This window comes from Protopterus annectens, chromosome 1.part0 (genome assembly GCF_019279795.1).
Source record: "Protopterus annectens isolate FY-2018-M chromosome 1.part0, PAN1.0, whole genome shotgun sequence".
NCBI lineage: Eukaryota > Metazoa > Chordata > Ceratodontiformes > Protopteridae > Protopterus > Protopterus annectens.
The window spans coordinates 1097263293-1097288877 of record NC_056725.1 but is presented as its reverse complement, the minus strand read 5'-3'; the positions used below and the strand labels follow the sequence as shown (position 1 = coordinate 1097288877).

The window sequence follows — 25585 nt, the reverse complement described above, 5'->3', positions numbered from 1 at the left end:
GTTTAGACAAAGCCAGAAATAATGGGGGAGAAAGGTAAAAAAAAAAAAAAAACAGACAGTTTTTAAATATTATTCTAATTTGCTTAAAAAGTTAATAGAATAACAAATTTTATTTCAACACATATTTGCTGAACTATAAAACATATGAAACTCTAATGACTTTCATTACTTACTGACTGTATCCTTTGTGATTTACCAGAAAAGCATACTTTTTATGATGGACAGGGCAAAAATATGACAAAAATCAGGGACATTCTGCAAAAGCAGGGATAGTCAAGGGGTATGCTAGCAACCCTCAACTGTTAGACTATTCACAAGGTCAAGTTGATCAGACTGTAGTAGGCCAGAAATTAAATTATTGGTTGAATGTGGCTGGACCAGAGGTTTTGTGTACAGAATTCTGTAAATCACTGCCTTCTGCGACTGCAAGTCTATGAGGCAATGCATGTATGATGAGGGACATTAAGTGTGAAGTTTATGTAGTAAATTACTTTATTTGTAGTAAATAAAACCTTTCGTTTGATGTTATAAGAAGTTGCCCCTGATATTTATTCAAGAGCAGTTAAACTAATTTTAAATATAAATTGTAGGTTGTACTGTTAACAAAGAGTATTTACAGCAGGCAAGAATGTACTTGTTTAATTTTGTTTAAAATCATTGCATCAGAAAACACTTGTCAAGTGCAAATCAAACAGTGAGATATGAAGGAAAATGTTTAGGGTAATCTCTTACTTTGCTGATTGCATTTATTTTTCTCATAAAATGGCAGTTGTATCAAATACTGTAACGTAAAGTCATGGGATGTCAAAAGCAAGAATAATCTGTGGAAGTTTGCTTATGTTATTTGTTTTAAGTTTAGTAGTTTTTGTGTAAATAAATGTCTTTATGGGTAAGAATCATAAAAGTAAAAGGAAAATATTAGCTCTTGTTTGAGACTCAAACCCAAAACCTCCAGCGTAAGAAGTAATTTGAGAGAACAGTAATAGTACTTTGGCAAAAATTATTGTAATTAAGAGGTAGGGTTGCTGACCAAATACCTAATATAATAAAAATGGTTTACTATCAAAAGCATGAAAATCACTTACGCGAACGGTGATTTCAGTGACAAATAACGTCGACTCATACATATTAGGTGGGTTGTATGGTCAACGCAACAAAGTCGACAAATTCTGTTGACCATAGTTTATAAATCCCCTATTCATATCAATGCTGTGAATCCCTGCCCTGTGTACGTCCTTCTAAATGGATGTACACATAAACATCGACATTCCGACTGTCGCTCCTACCATGGTCAAGGAGGTGGCTGTCGGACATGTCAACGTCGACCTTTTGACTGTAAACCAATAAAAACATAGGCAAATAATGAGCAAGTAAACACATTTATGCTGCCTTTTACTTTCTGTGGGTTTTATAACATTATAGGTAAAGCAGTCTGCATTTGCAATCACAGTGTTAATGCATACTGATAAACCAACATGCTAGACTAGATATTATTAAGCAAAGAACAGACAGTCATACACATTTTAGCAAGAAGCCTTAAGTGTAAATCTGGCTTATATGGATATTCTCTAGAAAAATTAAGAATATTAATGTTGTTAAGCCTCTGCATTTTATACTATAACATGAATCAAGCCAGCATTACAATTTTACCCAGAACCAGCAATGATTTCTTTACAACAACAACTTATTTGCATGTGTCACCTAACAATTCAGACTGGGATATTTTTGCAAAAATTTTGGTAAGGGACTATACAAGATATGGACACCACTACTTAGAGAAAGTGGATTTTCAAAAAGCCTCTCAGTCCGGGATCATGTCTGTGATGCCTACTTGGTGGATGCAGGCATGTATTCTATACTAACAGTACAAATGTCAACGGATGCAGAAAAGGTATGACCTAACCTTACCTGTTTGGTGCAGGACAGTATCAAAGGAATATTTATCTAAACATGCCTTATAATTTCCCTTCAGGCCATTAGAAGTCAATGGTACCTTATCAAAGCCACATCATGTCAACCCACAGCATTCACCAATGATCCTACCACCTTATTTGTACCACTGGTGACAGATGTCCATATCAGTTACCAAAGTTACAGCCTCACAGTTTATGCTGATATTTTTTGAAATGTAAACAATGGCTAAGTAGTACTTCCAGCTTTCCTGATAGTCATCTCCCTCTTAAATTAAGACATTTCCTATTCCAGATGCAAGCAAGACTGAGATTGTCCACTTGATTATTTACACCACTCTCAGGACACACTCTGAACATTTTGGTTTCACTTGTTTCCCTGTAGGCTAAAATATGTAATTGTTCCATCATATCTCAGACCCTAGTTAATGACAAAATAAAACATCAGTAACATAAAAGCTTTGCATTCTGTATGAGCTTAGTCTTTAGTTATTATAGCAATAACCGGATTTACCCACGGTTGGCGTGGTTTGGTCCCGAGGGTGAAGCCCGAGGGACCAAACAAAGCCAACCGTGGGTAAATCCAGCATTACCCACACCCAGAAGTGGGTTATTGCTATTATACAATGACATAATTTAAGAAAAGAAATAATTACTTTTCTTAAATAATGGCATTGTATAATGCCTCTTTACTGCCCTTCTGCAGCTGTCTGGTATTCTGCGGCAGTTCTGATGTACTGCGCATGCCTACGCAGTACATCAGAGCTGTGGGCAAAAGCAACAGAGATCGCAAGATCTCCTTTGCTTTTTTTTACTGTTTCGCTATGTTAAATGGGTTTAACATAGCGAGACAGCTTTAAAATAAGCAACGGAGATCTCCGTTGCTTATTGTAAAGCTGTCTCGCTATGTTAAACCCATTTAACATAGCGAAACAGTAAAAGCGGAGATCTTGCAATCTCCGTTGCTTTTTAAAACTGTCTCGCTATGTTAAATGGGTTTAACATGGCGAGACAGTTTAAAATAAGCAACGGATATCTCCGTTGCTTATTTTAAAGCTGTCTCTATGTTAAACCCATTTAATATAGCGAGACTTTAAAAGCAACGGAGATCGCAAGATCTCCGTTGCTTTTTACACTGTGTCGCTCGTTAAAGGAGTTTAAAATAGCGAGACAGCTTTAAAAAAAGCAACGGAGATCTCCGTTGCTTTTTTTAAACCTGTGTCGCTATGTTAAACTCTTTTAACATAGCAAGACAGTGTTTTATACTAACGGAAAAAGTCCGGGCGACCGGACCTTTTTCCTTTAGTATACTGAGGGATTTACAACGGGCACGCTGGTTGGGCTGGCCAATCAGCGTGCACGTTTTAGGGGAGGAATTGTATAATACTCATTTACTCCACAGGCTGGCATTGTACTTTTTACAATAAATATCCTTCTGTGCTTGTGATCTCCACATGCTTAGGACCTGGTAAAATTCGAAGATGCATGGATATCCTCTCTATCAAACCTTTTTTGCACTGTTTGGCAAAACTGAGACCAGTTAAAAATCACCATTTCTGATGTTACTAGAACAGAAGTGCTAGTCCATAGCTTCCAAATATCTGTTTATATATTACTAGGCAGACCATCAAGACAATATGTGATGGTGATGACTGCATTCCAATTTCATCCTTGGCCAGCCCATGTTATTCATACCACATGTGCAGAAACAGAATGGATTTTTTTTTCTTTCTTTGTCACTTCTTCCCAGCTGCACTGAGCTATCATGATGGACAAACCCTTTCAGTAGTTACTGAAAAACTCAACACCCACTCCTGTATTCACCAATATACTACCAAATACGTACAAAACTATAATTAAGTCAAGAGGGGATGTTAATCACTCATACTTGTAAAACCAAAATGTCTGTACAAAGCAGAGCTTTATGCCATATTAACTACAGAGCTGTTTTTGCTGAATTTTGTATTTATTTATTTTAGTTTTGATAGAGCCATGTGTTTAAAGTTTTAGAAAGCTGAAAAAGTAAAAGATGTTAAAAAGCAGTCCAAATATCATCACTGTGTGAAGCCATGTCTTTGTGCTTTTGTTTATATGACTGTATACTAACATTATCTGACCAGCTTTTAGCAAAACATTCAGTATATCAACATTCTCAGAGGTGGATAAAAGACTAATTGTCTTATACTTTTCTTGTTTAGAAAGAACTTTGCTTCCTCACTGTTTACTGAAAAAAAGAGTTAAAATGTATTAATTAATTTTGTCTGCTCTCTGCTTTCCTCATACCCTTTATACCTTAGTCAAATGGTAACATTTCTGGTCAGAGCCTCAGGTAGATAAAAAAAAACGTGCCCATCTACAACCTCTCTCAACCCAAACACTTCATCATATACTGACTCTGCCATCCATACAGCTGTAATGGCCTTTTTTCTAACCTCCATCTCCCCTGTCTGTTGCACTCTTACAACTTATGCTCCAGTAATTTCTTCATTCAGCTAAGCAGACCTCCTATTTTCCCTATTTCTTCTAACACACACACACACACACACACACACACACACACACACACACACACACACACACACACACACACACACACACACACACACACACACACACGCTGGTTTTCTTATCCTTTACTTACTACAACCCATAATAGCTTATTACTTGCAGTCTGTATCACTCAGTCGAAATTCTTCCTTATTTGCTTTTCCATTCCAGTAAATCACAAATCTGCCCATCTGATAGCGTATATATTCCGGTTTGTTGCCTCCACTCTGCTTGACAGTCACATGTGATATAATCCCTCTTTCTCATCATTCCCTTACCGATGCTTCACTGATCTCTTCCTTATAAGGCTCAGGTTCTGTAAGTCACACCCCCCCACACACACTCTTTTGTAGAGTCCTCTCTTCCTGCTCAAGCCTCTTGTTCACTAGGAACTCCACCAATTTCACGTCTGTCTTGACACTTAATGAATGTACCTCTGATATTATTACCAGAGGTTAATAACCCTGCTTTTGCTGCGCTTCTTTCCCTTCCCAACTCCTACTTCTATCTAGAAGACATATATCCACAAAAATCACCCTCGCAGATCCCAGGGAATATTGAAAGTAGAGAACTATACTGACATTTCATCAGAGAAAAGGACACATTCAGGCTAACTAATTATAATAAATAATTTAAATGAACAGATCATATTCTGGAAGCCTGGAATTTAATCAGATATAGTAATATCTGCAATCAAAGGTAGGACAGTTGTAGTAATCAGTATACCTAACAACATGCGTCTAACTACATATTTGTCATTTCCAACATTGTGATACTGTCACACTACTTAGTTGTCATTTTGATAATGCAGTTTTTAATTCATGTCTTTCAAAAGTACAGTGGGGATCACTGCTCAGAATCGAGAGCGATGGAGTTGTAGGTAGAAGTTGTGTTATGTACTCTCCAACATTGCAGAAATTCATTAAATGCAGATTTAACTGAAAAGCAATGCTGAATAGTGTCTCTTTCTTCTCAGTTTAACTTTGTTTGTTTACAAGTCCCCAGCATTTGCTTTTGCTGTACCTCAGTGTTCATCCTCAATCTCCACAGAAAACATGGGCATCCCAGTATGTCTCTGTACTGATGGCAGGGGATACTTTTCACCTTTTCCCTATGTAAATTCTACCCCTTGACAGTGCATGCCATGACATCAGCGCGGCTTGTGTTCACATGCAGTCACATGCACACCCTCTACTTTGGATGAGCGGCCTGCATTCGGTTCTCATGCTTGCCCCCCTGAGCAACAATTCCCCAGCCTGTACTGAGTGTCACAGCCAAGCAGGAAACCCACTTCTCCCTGAACACAATCTCCCCTGGCCAGTTCCCCCAGCACCTGTTCCCATTGTGCAAACCCTGTTTTCATGAGTCACAGCAAGGGCTCTATAGCTCACTTCATTTTAATGCATTTTTCGTAAATAGTTTATAGCTGTGAGATTAATAGTGTTGCAGAGTTTAGTTCTCATTAGCCACAGCAACAGTATCATTAATACCTTAAACAGTGCTGCAGGTAAACAGCTCACCTGAATTTAAGTTCCCTCATACCTAGACTGCAAGACACATAGTGCACTTTCATTTGAATATAAGTGAGGAATGACGGGGTCTCAGCAATTCACTTGTAGATACAGTGACACAAACTATGCTCCCCTCCCCACCTGCCCAGACACACATGTGCATGTGCAGAGATATAAACAGACACACACACACACACACACACACACACACACACACATATACACACAAACACAGACACACACAAATAACACATACTCAAAGCAAAAGTATTATTTATTTTATTTATTTTACATCTGTTAACCGGGGGTGTCTGACTGAGCCGAAAAGGCCCTTTTTCATCAGAGGCCTGGGGAGAAAAGCTCCACATAGAAAAATTACAGATACATTTAGATATTTAGACATGATCAGTATACACACAAATTACAAAAGACATGTTTTTACAGTGGTATGCAGCACATCAACAGTTACAGTGGAGAGAACAAACAAAAAATATGAATTTAAAAATAAAGGTAATTAATAGATTTGTGGGGTAGAATGCATACATAGTACACAGGTACAGTACATACATTGTAGATTAGCCAGTGTTAGTGAGTAAGATTGAAAAGTGTTACCACGTACTCTAGGTGTAGTATGTGCAGCTTACTTTACCCTTTACCTTACATTAATTACTAAAGATGAAACATTTTACACTGATGCACATTCTTAAACAAAATAAAGAACAAATAACAGTATTAAGTAACATAAACTTCCAGTACTTCACACTGATGCCATACTTTATTAGTACTGAACAGCATAATTAGGCATATCTAAGCAAACCAGCAGCATATGATAATGGGTGCAAAGAGTCCTCTCTAGGCACAAAACTGCCAGTGGAAAATAAGGAACTACAAACGTAAAGATGCACCGACAGTACCACAGCTAGGAGATTTGTTTAAGTTAAACAGTACAAACAGTACACAGGTTAGCGCTTTCAGGGATCTACCCCTTCATCAGACAACTGTTGAAATTCCACACTCCCTTAAATATGTGAGTCAGTCACATGATGATACAAGCAATTACCCTAATCACTGTTAATTGAAAAGAAACACAGTTGCCAATGCAGAATAAAAATATAAAACTAAATAATGCAATAAGAATATCTTACATCACACATTCCTTGTCCAAGCTAATGATACTGTTAAAACATGCATATAAAAAAATAATATATATATATATATATATATATATATATATATATATATATATATATATATAAAACATATATCTATGAAAAATGTGTACAAAATACATCTGACTTGATACCAATGAGTATATGTACTAATACATGTGCCTTGCTAAGAGTATATAGGTGTAATATAAATAGTGAAAAATATATAAATTAATGCTAAAATATACTTGTGTATTTACATACACATAAAAGCAGCATATAGACATGCATAAGTATAAAAATATAAAAATATAAAAAAATATATATATATACTGGATGTGCCATTCAAAAAACTCAAAGCCTCAATGGTAGAGCTTTTAAAAACGATTTAAGTGACACCATTTGATTCAAACCCGGAGGTTTATCTGCATTAAATCGTATGATCCATCTCTGTTCAGCAGCTTCTGTATCATTGGATAAATTACCCCATCTCTGTTTCTCCGACAATATCTGTAAAACTAAAAATTTGTAGATATGTTCTGGTCCTGTATTCTTAGTGTGCATGGCAATAGCACTACTTTCTTTAACGTTTCTGATGTCTCTATAGTGTTCAAGGATCCTATCCTTTAGGCATCTATTAGTCTTGCCTATATAGAAACTGTAGCATGCTATACAATATGCAAAATAGACCATGTTTGATGTAGTGCAGTCAGCATAGTGTTGATTTTACATTTATGTTGCTTGCAAATGTTAGTGGCATCCTAAGTGCATTGTCTGTACCTCTGTATTTATGTGTGACCACCTGTCTGTCAATAACTTGTCCATCCACCTCACCTGTAGTACGTGCATCAAAGTAGGGTCTACATCTATACACCCTATTACTCCAACCATCTACAATACACCTATCAATAGTTTTTGTATCATAACCCCTATCTAGAAATTCTAGTTTAAGCTGATGTAGTGCTGTCTGTAATTCATCATCATCATTAAACAGTCGCATGATCCTATATACTTGGCCTTTAATAATGTTTACCTTCGTGTGGTTAGGATGCATACTAGTATTGTGTAGGAACGTATTCTTCCAGACCTGCTTCCTAAATAGACTAGTTCTAATGTGGTTCAGGTCATCTCTCCTCACTTTGACGTCCAAGAAGTCAATTTCAGTACTAGAGTACTTAGAAGTAAATCTAAGAAATCTAGTGGTGTTATTGAGGTAGGTAAAAAATGCATTCAGCTCTGCCTCTGGACCATTCCACAACAAAAAAAACATCATCCACAAATTTGACGTACCAGTCAATATATCTACCATACATACTATTAGTTAATACGTAAGTACGTTCCCATTGGACCAAAGAAATGAATTATGCTATAGAAGTGCCATAATCAATACCAATAACAAGTCTGACAGACTGGGTACATATATGTGTAGAGACTGTACAGCCTGTAAGCACATACATAATGGCAGCACATTTACAAATCCCAATAGGAATTTTAGCTACAGTAGTAATGTTTATGCTGACTGCACTACATCAAACGTTGTCTATTTTGCATATTGTATAGCATGCTACAGTTTCTATATAGGCAAGACTAATAGACGCCTAAAGGATAGGATCCTTGAACACTATAGAGACATCAGAAACGTTAAAGAAAGTAGTGCTATTGCCATGCACACTAAGAATACAGGACCAGAACATATCTACAAATTTTTAGTTTTACAGATATTGTCGGAGAAACAGAGATGGGTTAATTTATCCAATGATACAGAAGCTGCTGAACAGAGATGGATCATATGATTTAATGCAGATAAACCTCCGGGTTTGAATCAAATGGTGTCACTTAAATCGTTTTTAAAAGCTCGACCATTGAGGCTTTGAGTTTTTTGAATGGCACATCCAGTATATATATATATTTTTTTATATTTTTATACTTATGCATGTCTATATGCTGCTTTTATGTGTATGTAAATACACAAGTATATTTTAGCATTAATTTATATATTTTTCACTATTTATATTACACCTATATACTCTTAGCAAGGCACATGTATTAGTACATATACTCATTGGTATCAAGTCAGATGTATTTTGTACACATTTTTCATAGATATATTTTATATATATATATATATATATATATTTTTTTTTTTTTTAATATGTTTTTGTATGTATTTTTTCTATGCATGTTTTAACAGTATCATTAGCTTGGACAAGGAATGTGTGATGTAAGATATTCTTATTGCATTATTTAGTTTTATATTTTTATTCTGCATTGGCAACTGTGTTTCTTTTCAATTAACAGTGATTAGGGTAATTGCTTGTATCATGTATCATGTCTGATGAGGGGGTAGATCCCTGAAAGCGCTAACCTGTGTACTGTTTGTACTGTTTAACTTAAACAAATCTCCTAGCTGTGGTACTGTCGGTGCTTCTTTACAATTGTAGTTCCTTATTTTCCACTGACAGTTTTGTGCCCAGAGAGGACTCTGCGCCTGTTTATACTAATTTCTTTTCCTCTCTTAACGCAACATGGCAGAAGGAAACACTACTACTATTGCAACTGAGCTGAATAGCGATATGAATTTTAACAATGGCTTCAAGATTTCATCTACAGAACCCCTGAATGGGCTGTTATCAACTGATGTAAACCCCCTGTTGAATATAGAGTTGAGGACATTGGATGTAACTTATGATAATAACTTTGAGCAATTAAATGACTTTAACACCGTCTATAGAGATCTGGAGAATAAGTTCTATAAGTTTAAACGTCTCCAGTGGCAACGCTTCCACCTGGAGGCTTGTCTTCAGCAGAACCTTGTTCCTAGAGGGTTGCATGTGCTAACTATGCCCACTTATGGGCAAACCTATATTGAACTTCTTAGGCATTGGCAAGTCATTAATTTGGAATGTAGCTCTAAGTATTTATACTTATTAATTGAGTTTTTTCGTCCAGAAGAAGAATTGTCCAAGGACATCAATACAATCTACGGCAACATCGTAGATAACTATCCAACACAACTGGTTGGTACTAAACTTGAGACTTTGCATGAAAATATAGTAAATTATGAGAAAAGGCTCTCAATCGTAAAAACACGTAAGCTTAATAGAGATTTTAATGATTTTCAGCATGGGAACGTATTTTCTTGGGTGAGGGAACATCCCCCCACGAGTCAGATGAGACAGACAACTCGAATGGTTCAATCGGAACCTACACATGCTAAACATCATGACGATGTCATTTTGAATGAAGGCTTCGGCGACACACCTACTTTGGCTAATCCTATGCATACAAAAGCAGCGATGCATCTAACAGCTATGCTGGTGCCATAAAAAGTTCTGTAAGGCAAGTAACTGGCTCTATAGTAAGTAAAATGCAACCAGATGTTAGTAGTACTGCAGCAGTGAAACCGAAGGACACGAGGAATTCGCAGACAGCCCTTAATAGTTTGCTGAGTGGCCTTGGTCTAGTGGATAATGTGAATCATTTTTTATTGCAGGAACCTCTGCCCATCAGAGGATGTTCCGTGAACCACAGTCAGCAGAGACCGCTGAGTGCAGAGGGCCAGGACAGGAAAAGATTCAGGAAGGTCTAATTTTCAACATTTCATCTCACTCATTGACAGAAAACCAGGTGAGACTTTTGAATAAAGGGCTAAGCTTTGTTCCAGCAAGGAAGGCTGATTTAACTGAAGTTATTAAAGACCTTAAACTTTTTGGTCGGACTTTGACACTAAAAACTATTTTTGGCAGTAGCTCCCAAAAGACTATGAATGTTTTTAAAAAACCTAGCATATTTGTTCCACCAAGCAATGCGGTTATTGACACTTTTATTGATGTGTGTGTGATAGAGAACTGAGGGAAATGCTAGATACTAGAAATGACTTCCCTAATACTTTTCACAATTTAATCAGAGAGGAATATTATGCTTTGTCAGAATTAAAGCAAATGCATTCAATTGAGATAAGACCTGCTGACAAGGTAGGGGGCATTGTCGTGATAGATAAGCAAGTGTATGCAGATCAGATGCTACGACTATTGAACAATGATTTTACCTATCAGACTATTTCCAACAATGTTGTAAAAAGTGTGATTGACAAGGTTTCCTTTCTTATTTTTGATTTGTTAATCACAGATATAATCAATGAAGAGTTATTTAAGTACTTTTCGGTCAGTAATCCTACCATTCCTGAGATTTATGGTCTCCCTAAAATACATAAGAATATTTTAGTGCCACCCATGCACCCCATAGTCTCAGGAAAGGGATGGGTTACTGAACCATTATCCATCTATATTGAAAAGAGCCTGCACCCACTTTTAATTAATTGTGAGAGTGTGTTAAGGGACTCTAAAGTTTTCTTGGAAAGCCTTATGTTGAAACGGACAGAGACTAATACAAACCGCTGTAGTTGTCTAGTAATGATGGACATAGAATCATTGTTTACTGTAATCCCCAATGAATGGGGGATTGAGAGCACAAGGGAACTACTACATAATGTTGATTTTAACAAGAACAAAAGTGATCTTATTTGTAGCCTGCTAGACATAGTGCTGAATAACAATGTTTTTCTGTTTCAACAACAGAAGTACTTACAGAGGGTTGGCGTGGCTATGGGCACGGCCTGTGCCAATAGCTATGCCAACCTTTCTTTGGTCCAATGGGAACGTACTTATGTATTAACTAATAGTATGTATGGTAGATATATTGACTGGTACGTCAGATTTGTGGATGATGTTTTTTTGTTGTGGAATGGTCCAGAGGCAGAGCTGAATGCATTTTTTACCTACCTCAATAACACCACTGGATTTCTTAGATTTCCTTTTAAGTACTCTAGTACTGAAATTGACTTCTTGGATGTCAAAGTGAGGAGAGATGACCTGAACTTGTCTATTTAGGAAGCAGGTCAGGAAGAATACATTCCTACACAATACTAGTATGCATCCTAACCACACAAAGGTAAATATTATTAAAGGCCAAGTATATAGGATCATGCGACTGTCAGATGTATTTTGTACACTTTTTTCATAGATATATATATATATATATAGTTAGAAACACTTTATAACCTCGAATTACTGAAATGTCGAATTTCAGTATCTCGAGACTATAAAGCCGAATGTTAAAAATAGTGAAAGGTCATAATCGCAAACTCGAATATATGTCAAATTCTCGGTTATGACCTTACGCTGCGTAATGTCCGGGATTGTGTCTTGATGGTGCGCGGTGCCATGTGTGGATGTAGGTGTTATGTCAGGTAAGTGTTTTCTAAGGGTTTTGAGTGGGAGTTAGAGTGTATGTGAGTGTGCTGATGTGTTTGATGTGTGTGTGAGGGGTTGGAGAATGTGTGAGTTGGCTTTGTTTTGTGTTTTGTGATCTCGGAGTTAGTATATATAAGTAGGGGGTGCAGGGGCTTGCCCCCTGCTTATGTATGTATGAGTTGTGTATGTGTGTAGTTTTGTTGGTTTATGTTGTGATGTGGGTGTTGTGTTGGATGTGTGCTACAGTGTGTGCGGTGTTTTCGGTGTTGTGAATTTCACGTTTTTGTGTCGGTGTTTTGTGGATTCGGTTTTATAGTCTCGAGATACTGAAATTCGATATTTCAGTATTTCGAGGTTATAAAGTGAATCCATATATATATATATATATATATATATATATATATATATATATATATTTTTTTTTTTTTTATATGTTTTTGTATGTATTTTTTCTATGCATGTTTTAACAGTATCATTAGCTTGGACAAGGAATGTGTGATGTAAGATATTCTTATTGCATTATTTAGCTTTATATTTTTATTCTGCATTGGCTACTGTGTTTCTTTTCAATTTACAGTGATTAGGGTAATTGCTTGTATCATCATGTGACTGACTCACATATTTAAGGGAGTGTGGAATTTCAACAGTTGTCTGATGAAGGGATAGATCCCTGAAAGCGCTAACCTGTGTACTGTTTGTACTGTTTAACTTAAACAAATCTCCTAGCTGTGGTACTGTTGGTGCGTCTTTACGTTTGTAGCATATGATAATGGTAGGTTCATAGGTTCATAGGTTGGTACTAGGCTATTGGCCCTAGGGCATATACAAGCCTAGCCATAACAACTCCCTGGATATTTCTTCCCACAATATTTACTTCCCTGGACCCCTGTCTAGCAGTGCGACTGATGAGATCCCCGGGATGAATTTCCTAGCTCCCATCCAATCGTCAAGGTTCCTTTTGAAGAGGGCCAAGGAGGCGCCCTACTTGACATATATGGGCAGTCTATTCCAGAGTATGTGGAGTCTCTGGGTCAGGAATCTATCCCTCCAGCTATGCCAGAACATGCAAGAGGGATAGCTTCCTGTCCCAGAGACTTCCCATACTCTGGAATAAACTACCTATCTATATCAAACAAAGCTCCTCATTAGCACTTTTCAAGAAAAATCTTGATGACTGGATGGGAAATAGGAAATTCACCCCAGGGATCACCTCTGTGGCTCTGCTTGACAGTGGCACAGGAAAATAATTTTCTTGGGTGGAAAAAGCCAGGGTACCTTTTTGGCTGGGCTTGTATAGGCCCCAGGGCCGATAACCTAGTACCTACCTATGAACCTATGAACCTATGTTTTGATCATTGTGATAACAATGTTTAGATCCCTGGAGTGTGTGGCTCTGAGGGATTTCTTTAAGTGGAGCATGTTCAACAGCTCAGGGTTTGACATGGCCTTGTATGTTAAGCAGAGATTGCCTCTGAGTAGACGATATGCCACAGAGTATAGCTGAAATTCTTTTAGATGGTCAGCATAGGGTATCTGCTTTAGGCTTGTGATTCTTTTAGTGAGGTACTTCTGTGGCCTTTACAGCTGTTGCTGATGTCTTGTGAGGTACATACCAAATGGGGCATTGCACTCTATAATGGGTCTAATGAGGAATGAGTACAGTGGGACAATGACCTCCTTTTTTCAGGATGAAAAGCCCTTAGTGATGAGGTGCGCCACATAGAAGGATTTCCTAACTGTTGTGGCGATTTGGTTATCGAAGGTGAGGCCACTGTCCACCTGTGTCCCTAAGTCTCTCATCACACTTTCAGTGTTTAGTGTACTGCCACCTATGTGGTAATTCATGGGTATATGTTTTTTCCCAAAGGGGATAACTATACATTTCTTGGCATTAAGCTTCAGCCCATGGCTCTGGCACCAAGCATCTGTTTCTGTTAAGGCCCTTTTGTAGAATATCCACATCATTTGGGGATTCAATAATGGCTCCCAGTTTGCAGTCATCAGCGAACTTTGTTAGCCAGAGTCCCTTAGTGTTGGCCTGTACTTCAGAGAAGTAGATGCCAAACAAGAGCGGTCCCAGGACTGAACCCTGAGGTACTTCACTTGTCACTTGTCACTTGTCTGGAGCTGGATTTGGAGTTAGCTACTTTTACAGTCTGGGTTCTGTCAGTAAGCCAGTTGGCAACCCATTGAGTGATGTAGGGATTTATCCCCAGCTTAGTAAGTTTATCTATGATTCCAGAGCGGGGTATGGTGTCAAATGCCTTGGCAAGGTCCAGATAGGCTGCGTGGACTGCCTTACCCTCGTCCACAGCTCTGGAGACTGATTCAAAGATGTCAATCAGGTTCAGGAGACAAGATTGGCCCTTCACGAACCCAATCTGGGTGGGGTCCAGTGTTTGAAGTTTGCCAATGTCTTTGTTTATAAGTTCCATGATAATGCGTTCCATGCCCTTGCAGATCAGGCTTGTCTGACTGATGGGACAGTAGATCCCAGGATCCAAGGTGGATCCCCCCTTGTGGGGTGGGATAACTATATCTGTGTGCCACTCAATGGGCATGAAGCCTGAGGTGAGGCTATGATTAAACATGACACTTAGGTGAGGTGGCAGTTCATTTTGTAGTTTATGTAGTACACAGCCCAGGATGTCATCTGGTCCCATGGATGCTGTATTCTTAGCTTTGGATAGTGTGGTTTCTATCTGTGTGGCCATGATTACTGGAATTTGGCAATCTTTTGGTACTGAGATGGGCCCTTTAGGGAGTGAGAAGCGGGTGAAATTGGCACTAAATCGATCTGCCAGGATATTGGCAATATCCTTGGGATCAGTATATTTAATGCCATTCTGTTGTAGCTCAGAGCAGATCTGAGCATTGCCATTTAGATTCTTGACATAATTATAGAATGCCTTGTGGTTGTCTTTGGAATCATTGGCAGTTTTATTTTTGTAACTAGCTTTGGAGGATTTTTATGAGGGATCTCAGCTTCTTACTGAGGCTGGTAAGGAAGTTTTTTGAATCCTTAGATTTTCCTCTTTTCTGCAACAGTTTCTTCCTTCTGTTGCATAGTTTGTTTATGGCAGGGGACCACCAGACTGGCTTCCTTTTTTTGAAGGAGAGCGTCTTGGTTCTATATGGGATGGCACAATTCACGCATGAGTGGATGTACTCGTACAGTGCCTTAGTGTAGGATTTAGCAGTCAAACTTTCAGCTCCCATCTGCATGGATGTCATGAAGTTTGTCACTACTTTCTTGAGTAGCATGAAGTTGGCTTTGGAGAAGTTTTTTACAGAGGTTTCCTTACTGGGGAGTGGGGGGGATGTGGATGTCAAGGGTGATTAGCTTATGGTCAGACCTGACCAATGAGGGAGTAACCGCTGGTGTGGAGCATCTATCTCCCATGTTGGTAATGATCAGGTCTACAATATTGGTGCCCCTGGTGGGACAATGGATTAGTTGAAACAGGGCGTTGCATTTATGAATTCCAAGAACCGTTGGGAAAAGGTGTTGGTACCCAAGTAGCTTTCCCAGTTAATGGTAGGGTAGTTGAAATCACCCAGTATTAGTGTGTTTGATTGTATCTTAATATTTTCCAGTATGTTTAGAAAGGTGTAGTGAGAATCTTGGGGTATGGTGGGGAATCTGTAGCAAGCTACAATTTGGATTGCCATCTTACCTAGTGTTAGTTGCACCTGGAGAATTTCAGATGCATTGTTTTGGGCAACTAGCCTGGAGGTGTGAATATCCTTGATGAATATGGACACTCCTCCACCTTTACTGTTTTGGTCTTGGTTTGGTGGCCAAAAAGTGTGGTAAGAGTTGTAGCCTGGTATTGCAGGGGTACTCTCTGGAGCCTTGAACCAGGTCTCAGTTACTGCACATATATTGAGAGAGTGCATTTTGAGGTTTAGACTTCTAGCACTGAGTAGCATTACCTTCAGATTTTGCATGCTTGTATCTGTTATGGTTGTGGTTTTGTCCTTTGAACCTTGCCTAAAAATGTACTATAGGGGTGGGTAAAGCTTTAGCCAGTAACCTGAATCCCAGGGGTGACAGGTGCAGACCATCTCTGTCAAAGCATCATGGTTTGTCAGTCATGTCGTCCCAGGCAGACAAATACTGGATCCCCTTTGAATGACATCAGAAGCTTAGCCAATTGTTGAAGTCAATCATTTTGTCCTTATGCTGTGGTATCATTCTGGGCAAAGGCAGGATGCTACTCAGGGATAAGGATTTTATGTGCTGCTAGATGTAGACAAAAATATTAATTTCTGGCCTTTTTTGTAGTTTTATGGTTTGCATAATATAGCTATCAGGTGAAATTGTCCAGTCTGTGCTATGACTAGTATGCAGCATTGCTCATTTTGTATTCAGTGTCACACTGAATCTACTTCCCTAACTAAAACCCCTTCCCTTTACCCACGTCCACACAGTCTTACACATATTCTCACACTCTCATGTCTTCATCATTAATATGAAAAACAAATGGTGACTTGGGTTGTGCTGTTGTATTGCCATAAGTCTGTACATCATGTCAAGGCACACCTTCCCAAACAGACCTATTATTTCTAGCAATTTTTACTTATCTACACGGACTACCTACATTTGTTGGATACTTTATTGAGACACATCTACATTAATATTAATGTAATATATGTATTGTATTTGCATTTATTTATTTCATTTTGGGTAGAAGGACTGTCTACCAAGCCAGGTTGAAACACTCCACAATAACAGCATGAAGGTTTGTAAGAAATGAAAATATACACAACACTGTATGGCTCCACTCCTTCTGCTCAATTTATGGTGATTAAATTCAGGGTGCCGGGGGCTTGTACACATGCACTAAAGGTCATTAGACAAAAGGAGATGGAGTTATACTTAAATCCAATCATTGGAAAGTTTGCAATTTGTCATCTGAGTACAAGTGATGAAAAGGCAATTAAATTTGACTATGACCATAATGCTAGGATGAGGTGGTAAAAAGATTGTTTAAGGTTACATAACATGTCAAGTGCAAATCCATCTATTCGTATATCTTAGTTTTAGTGATGCTATATATAGTCCATTCTGTGACACTTCTAAATTTAATTGGAAGAAAGTCATCTAAGCTTTGCACGTGATGAATGTAGAGACCTTTTCCAGATTTGCTGCCGAACTGTGTTATGTTTACTCAAGAAACAACATTTAATCTAAGCTGCCAACAGGATTTAAATCAATTTAGGACTTTAGAAAATGCAGCTGACTATATCAGTAAAGCATTTTGTAGGTAAAATTAAAGTGCTTTATAAACATCCTGTTCTATTTAATGCACGTAATACAATTATAGACTCTGTCAGAATCATTACTAATGACTCTGTCTCCAGCGTTGAACGCAACAGATATTTTCTGTATGGATCAGGGTTTCAGAAAGATTTAGTTATAGAGGATACCAATTATGGTATTCATTTTTTGAATGATGTTAGCTACACAAATGTCACATTTTAAAGGAATGTTGCCAGTATATGAAGATGTTTTCTACTCTGGTTACTTTATAAAGTTATAACACTAAAGGAAAAAATACTGAAGTTTGAGTTACTAGCCTGGAACTATTTAGGGAGGAATAGCATGGCTTAAGATTAAATACTAAGCTAGATATCTTTACTCCAGACACTTTATTCCTCTTTACTGCTGTCAGTTGTTATTATTTGCACCTGTCTTCTAGACAGGATTCCAACACAAATGAAATAATTTGAGGATGGTCACAGTTCAGAATGAGACAGACATTCCTAACTCCCTCCATACAGACTGAGTCTGTACACCAGAAACAGTTCCAAAATCCAACACCTTAAATCCAACACTTTCATTTATGATTTTCAAAGTAGCATACATATGCTATAGTGTGATATACTCCATTTATATATGCTTCTTCACCCAGTAATATCTATTTCTGACATCAGAGAACTTGACTATACTATAAAGCATCCTTGCTTTTTTCTATAACAGAATATAAGATGGCAGCCATGTCTTATCCTTTATTTTTTAATTTGACCCTTTCCACTCTGAGGAGGGTTACATAGTCATCTGCTTTTCTCAGACCTCCATCTGACCAACCTTGAATATGCACATTCTAAAGTACAGCTGTGTAAAGAACTGTGCCAGAAATGAGCTTCAGACAAGAGATACATAACTCTGTCTGTATACACATAAAAAAGATCAAGTGAAAACTCATACTTGGAAAGTCCAGAACTATGTATGTTTTGCCCTTTCAAACCACTTCATTCTTCAGCTGTGCCACTCATCTTGGTGTCACACATGATTAGCAAGGAACACGCACTAACATCACCAAAAATGACATTTCAGAAGGTGTCATGCAGGATATTTCCCTGGGAAACAAATCACTGATCTGTGTGTTTGACATTTTGGATTTTCGGGTATTGTGGGTCAATAACATAGTGTTTGCAATTTAGTGAGTTCACTAACATAATATAGACCTGAATAAATAGTCGTTACTACACAGTGACATTTTTGTAAAACAGGTTTGTGCTTTCCTTTTCAGTTTCCACAGTTAGTCACCACACACAGGTATGTATTCACAGTACAGATACTGAAAGGGACTATAAGGAAACTGCTATACAGTATACAATTCGCTGTACAGAGCCATTTAACACTGTCAGGTGTGCACTATAAAATCACTTCATGTTCTGGTAACATGTTGCCCAGATGTGAAGTACTGGTGGTGGTGTGGGGACGTCAAAGTACTTACAAGTGGACAATATCTTCCAAATGCCACTTGCACATATTCCATGAATGGGAATAAAAAAGGACTCTATTATCTTTACAACAAATGTCTCCTGAACAATCTTTAATCTTGTCTTAAAGGACTTTGAACTACATAGAGCACTTCTTAGAAATTGAAAAAAATATAGCACCACAAACTCTACAATGATGGGCAGTTTAGACTTCAGTAAAACAAAATATATATCTCTCTGTATACCCTCCCTCTCTCTCTCTTTCTCTCTCTCTCTCTCTCTTTCTTCTACTTCTCTGTCTCTCACTTTTATAATGGTGCGTGGATAGTTCATAATCGTATTTGCATGGAAACTACAGCACCAGATCTTACTAAAATCAAGTGTTTTTGAATTCCAGACCTAACATGTGCTGCCCTACCTTAACCAGAATTGGAGAACTCTGTATTCAGTGGAGGAAAATGCAAGCAAGCATGGTAAAGGTAATAATAACAATAAAGTATTGAATTCTTTTAACTCTGCTTGTCATTTTGTTGGTACTGTTGTAACTTTCACACCACAGCCAACACAACCTAAAATACCATGCTGCACAGTATAACTCAAGCTTAAGTGGCTATGTTTACTAAATACACCTATCCTGTACAACACAAGGTATGCAAAACACACAAATGAAGCAACAATTTATATTATTTAAAAGAAATACTAGTTGTATATTAAATACCAAAAATAATTGACAAAATAAAATTTTGCATGTTACAATTTTTGAATTACTGCCATACTAAAATTACATGTATTCCTGACAAGTAATATAACATAAAACCTAACCATAGAGTAGCAAATAAATATGTATAAAGCTAAGATATTAGTGACACATTCACTATGTAAAAAATAATACGTATCAATAACGTCCTGCTTTGTTTTTCAATGCAGCCCCTGCAAGGGAGAAGGGAGGCTTTCATTTATTGAAGGTACAGCTGTTTGTGGCTCAGCGGCTTGTACCTGAACACTCATCTGTGTGTTCATGCATGAAAAGCTCGAGTACACAGACTCTGTAAATTTACTTTCTCCAAGTCTGTGTAACCTCAGAGACAGGATATATATAGTGCTTCCACTATGGGTTTTCAAAGATCAAATTCTCAGCAAACTGCAATCCTTGAAAAAAATCACTGAACTTAAACATACCAACTCCATGGTCATACCAATTCAAACAGGGGAAAAACACTCCCAAAAAGATGGCATGACTGCTGGCAAACACTTACAAACCACACCAGCAATGATTTCTTACTGAGATGTTTTCAGTCTCAGGCAATTGATGCTTAAGAAATCAAACTTCATGCATCAGTAGGGTAACCATTTATAGTCTAAGGGAATGGGAGGTACAGCCCCCATATCGGGGATGTGGGGGCAAGTCTTGCTACCTTAGAAAAAACACCTTTTTAAGTGCTATCAATTGCAAGTATTCCTTAATTCACTTGATCGGTAGCAAGTAAGATGTACTAGGTTGGTTTGTGTTCCAGCTAATAAAAGCAAATGTGGGGGAGACAGCCAATGAAAAGTAATCAGTACAGTCTGCAAGCAAGCAGGTGATTTGATAATCATATCTTTAATGGTGCTTTGTAGTGTGATTCATTTAAGATAAAATGTTACAATTTTACCTCTGAAGCAGGGACATAATTCAGCTCATTATTAATTCCTGATGGCCAGGCCCTTCATGCCGATACATGTTCCGCAGTCCACAAAGTTTGTTTCTTCACCAACCACAGGCATTCTGCATGCTCCCAGGTCATGATCCCAGACCCAGGCCATCCAGAATGTCATTTCAAAAAATATATTCATGTCATCTTTTTAACAATGAAAATGTACTTACATGTGCAATTCAGTCACACAATAAACTGGCAAATTAAACATCACTAAAGAGATTAAGAATGACAGGTGTATCATCTTCTCAATTTTTACTCAATTTTACAGAAAGTGCTTTCAACCTTCATCAGATTATGCATCTTCATTCAATGGTGTCTTCCCCAAACTCATCTCATCCAGCACTGATAGTACTAACATGTACTGTAAATAACAAAGACGTACTGACAAACTTCAATCTGTAAAGGAACCACAGATTTGATAACCAAACTAGCGTATTCATCCCATAATTTTTTCCATTTGACATCCCTGTCTGGTGCACACTGAGCACAAATTACTTAACGTTCTTACAATCAGATGAAAACAGAACTATAATAATAAAACTGTTATTACTTATGTTAGTTCCCTGACATCATTACTACTTCCTGTACCCACTCATTCTTTTAAGTTCATTAACACATCAGAATTCAGAAACTAAAATATTTTAATAAATGGGTGCTTCTGTTTTCCTTATTCCTTACAGTAATACCCTTTTACCCTTATAATCCTTAATGATCAAGCCTATTGATCTAACCACATTCTTGCTCCAAGCAACTTCATGAAAGTCAGACAGAAGCAAAAACAACTACATATAGTTTACTTATTACTTCAATATGATTTCTGTAAGCAAATCAGTCCAAACAATGTATACATAACACTGTGTCTAACAGAGTTCCATCCTGCCAATGATCACTCTATGCAGACTCCAATTACTGAGCATACAGAAACAAATTAATATATGCATGCTAGCGTGTGTGTGTGTGTGTGTGTGTGTGTGTGTGTGTGTGTGTGTGTGTGTGTGTGTGTGTGTGTGTGTGTGTGTGTGTATGTGTTGCCCTGCCAAAATCTCTTTAGAACACCTGTTAACAAAAACATAACAAACATACAATCATCAATTTCCTATCAGCAGATCAAGTGAGTACTCAACAGATTCTTTCTCATTACTCTGGGTTTTCACAATAAATACCTTTCACCTTATGCTGAAAACTGATTGCACAGTCATTTATTTTCAGTTTTCATTGTTACCTAGCTAAGCTTTTTTTGTCCCTGAGCTCTACAACATAAATGTTTGTATCTTGCACTTTTGCAGTTTCAGCGAATTTGATTAGGTTTGAGAGAATCCAGAACTACTCCAGAATTACCATCCCTACCCATGTTCACCTTTGAGAATTGGGTAGAAAACTTCACAGTGCACTTTCATCTATGGCTGCCAGACTTGTTTTGTCACAACTTCGTACTTGTTGCATGGGATTTAATCCCAACCATTCAAACATTTCAGATAGGAAGCTACCTTTTCTGTAGTTATATTTAAAATGCATACAAGGCCTATCCTCATTGCTGTTTCACAGCAACAAGGCTTTACCCAGGTCCGTCTCTATTCCCATTTGACAAGCAGTCCACTTATATGGAAAACCCAGTGGGTTCTCCATACAGGTGCAGTTGCACTATTCAGTGGAGTTAGGCACCTTTCCTCATTACTTTGGGTCTGGGAGGCATCCCATGCACACCTAAATTAATTAACCATACCACCAAAACATCCACATGTACTTCACAGTTTGTACCTACAGACACCATGTCTCCTATAGCACAATGGGAATTCATGTTTCAGATAGCCTGCCAAAGTAACCAGAACATTTCATGACAAACTTAACTTGCGCTTCTCCTCTGGTCTTTGGTTTCTCAACCTAATTTAAACAAACCATCTTCCAGGTCTCTAAGCTGCTTGACTGTATGTTTCAGATATTCCCTCATTCCCCATTACACTTCAACACTCAGGTACTGATTTCCTTACTCAGACAAATGTAGAGCAAGTTAAAACAACTTATGTGCTGTCCTTATTACCTGATAATCATTTTGTAAATGCAGTACTGTCACTGTACCACAGTAACTGTTAGAAAAACTTAGTTAACTTTATAGCCATGAAGTGAAGGCACAAATAGGGAGTGCAGTACATAGGAAAGAGAATAATTCGTTATTCCATTTCATATTACTTACATATCATTCAGCCCATGGTATGAAATGTAACCTTTGGGATACAAAAATATGACACTTAAACTTCTCATGTAATAAATATAATGTTTTTGAGGTAATACTGCTATAATTTGTGATTGCGTCCTGTGTATTTTTCTGTAATACAATCACCAAGAATGATGCCACAATATAAGCAAAAAGTGTTTAGCAGGTGGCATGTGTGTTTGGGAGTTGGTGTAATGGTTAAAATATTTGCCTCCCAGGCACAAGGTATTGGGTTTGATTGCCTTCTTTTATCACTGTCTCGTTATTAGCTAGGTGTTTTATGTTGGAGCTAAAGATATGTTTCTGAGAGAATTCCCATTCTCTGGAACAGACTCCCAATCCATGTGAAGCAGAGTTTCTCCCTATCCCTGTTTAAGCACAACTTGGACCAATGGATGGGTAATCGGAAATTCACCCCTATATCTCTGATAGATAGAGGCAGTAAGTAAATCGCCGGCTATAAGTCAAATATAAATCAAATTTGTTCATCACATTTCTGTTGCACGGCTGAGCTTTTAAGGGCCTAGTGGGTATTAACTAAGTATACACCTATAAACTTATGAACCTATGAACACATTTGTCATCAAAATAGTTAAGAATAAACTGATAAAATAAATCCAATGTAACAATGGCAGGAAGATAATGCCCCCAGTGCTGAAAATTAGTTCATGGGTGACATATCAATAGTCGTTTATTGACTCTAAGGGGAATTCCCCAGGGCTGCAGCTACCTTCCAACAATACTAAAATCTAATCTTGTGTTGTCAACCTCCACTGATATTTTTCTCTCCATTAAATACCATCACCAAAATTTCCATTGTCCTCCAACATAGGATAACCAGTCACTTCCTGAGGCTCCCAAATAAAATTCCTTTCATCTTATTTGATCCAAACTCATGGGAAGAAAATTTTGAAAAATATAACATCCTGTGCATCAACATCTTTACTCAACACTCATGCATGACTGCCCAGAATTTAGTATGTTTTCTATACATCTAAATTGAAAAGCCACTGTCAAAAAAGATTTGTCTCCAATTTCATAAATTCTACCCTACTTCCAGAGACAAAATATCATTCTAATGCCAATGTGAAAAACTGAAAGGCTGCCAGCCTAGCTATACAGAATTTTGTAGATAATTATATGTCACTGTAAATATTAATATAATCCACAGGCTGTTTTACAAATGTAAGAAAACTAAATGTAAGGAAAACTGTGATAACTGTTCTGAACTTCAAAAATGTAACCACAATGCACCCTTTTGGAAGAAAGCTGATAAAGTAAAGCATTTTATGACTGTTTGATCTCAAAGCTTGGAGACAGGATGTCTGGATGAAGGAATTTCTTCTATTGTTGTGAGACAAGAATTAATTGCAAGGTTTTACATGCATAATGTATTTTATTGCTGTGGCTTCCTGGCCAGGTGCAAGCTTACTAAGAAAACTAAGAAATGTAAATTTTGAGTTTCTGGTAGCCTTGGCACCAGAGAACTGTCAAGAATGATGTAATCTAAAATGACTCAGCAGTGATGTATTATCAATTTAAGAGATCTCGGAGAGAAAGAGATAGCATTTTGCATTGGTCTTCAGAACTGACAATATCACCAGCACTTGCTTGCTCTGTATGCAAGTAGGATCTTAGACTTTAGTATTTCGCTTAGAAATAGATATAAAATAGTAAGATTAGACTAGCTGTTTTCTATATGTATGTCAGACTATCCTACAGTATTGTTTTAAAGTTCCTGTGTCTGAACTCTTGACTAGCACTGTGTTGAATTGAGGACATTTGTCTTGTGTTTTTATTATTTATTATTAAATATTTTTAAACCTTTCAACTGTGGCTGTTTTGTGTAGAGATAATTTAAGCTCTAGAGTACTTGCATGTATTTAGTGATACTGTACTAAGCCACTCCAATAGCCTTAAAAGTTCTGGTCACACTTACTAATTGGATAACAGTATTATCACACAGCGAAATTGGTCACCCTTTAGGAAGAGCCCTTATAGTAGCTGATAAGTAGAGGCTCTGGTGGCAGTGGATTACTACCTTATAGCCTGGGCAGAAGGGGCATACTTAGTGAACATATGCCACCCTTCCCCAGGAGTGTCTGTGTGTTTGTATATAAATCACATCTCAAAGTGTGTGCATGTGTCAGCTACTTGGGCAGGGACACGAAGCACTGGTTGGACAGAGGGAGTGCTGAGAGGACTTGGCTTGGAACCCTGGCTAAGGACTCCACTCTATAGCTGTGCCAGTGGGGAGTCTTATTGGAGATCTGGAGAGAAAGGGAGAAGCCAGCCCCAGACTGACTGTGATCTCTGTGTGCTCTTAAGGGAAATTGTACTTTACTGTGTGTGCACTTGTTATGCTTCCCAATGTGCATGCCTCTCACTGGTGCTAGTGGTGAGGATTGAGGCTCCTTGATTACTGGGCCAGTGCATGGGCATCAGATATTAATTGTTTGGCAGTGGTAGGATATCCACATCAGGTATTAATTGTTTGATATTGGGAGTTAGCCACATCACATACTAACTGGCTTGTAGTGGTGTGGATAGTGAATTCCAGTAGCTTGTGTAGAGTG

The 25585-nt window shown here is 37.8% G+C and overlaps 1 protein-coding gene across 1 annotated transcript in view; it reads right to left on the bottom strand.

Moving 5' to 3' along the window:
- Window positions 1-25585, bottom strand: part of SIM1 (SIM bHLH transcription factor 1) — a 410929-nt gene that overhangs the window by 125144 nt on the left and 260200 nt on the right. The gene's annotated exons all lie outside the window — the stretch shown is intronic.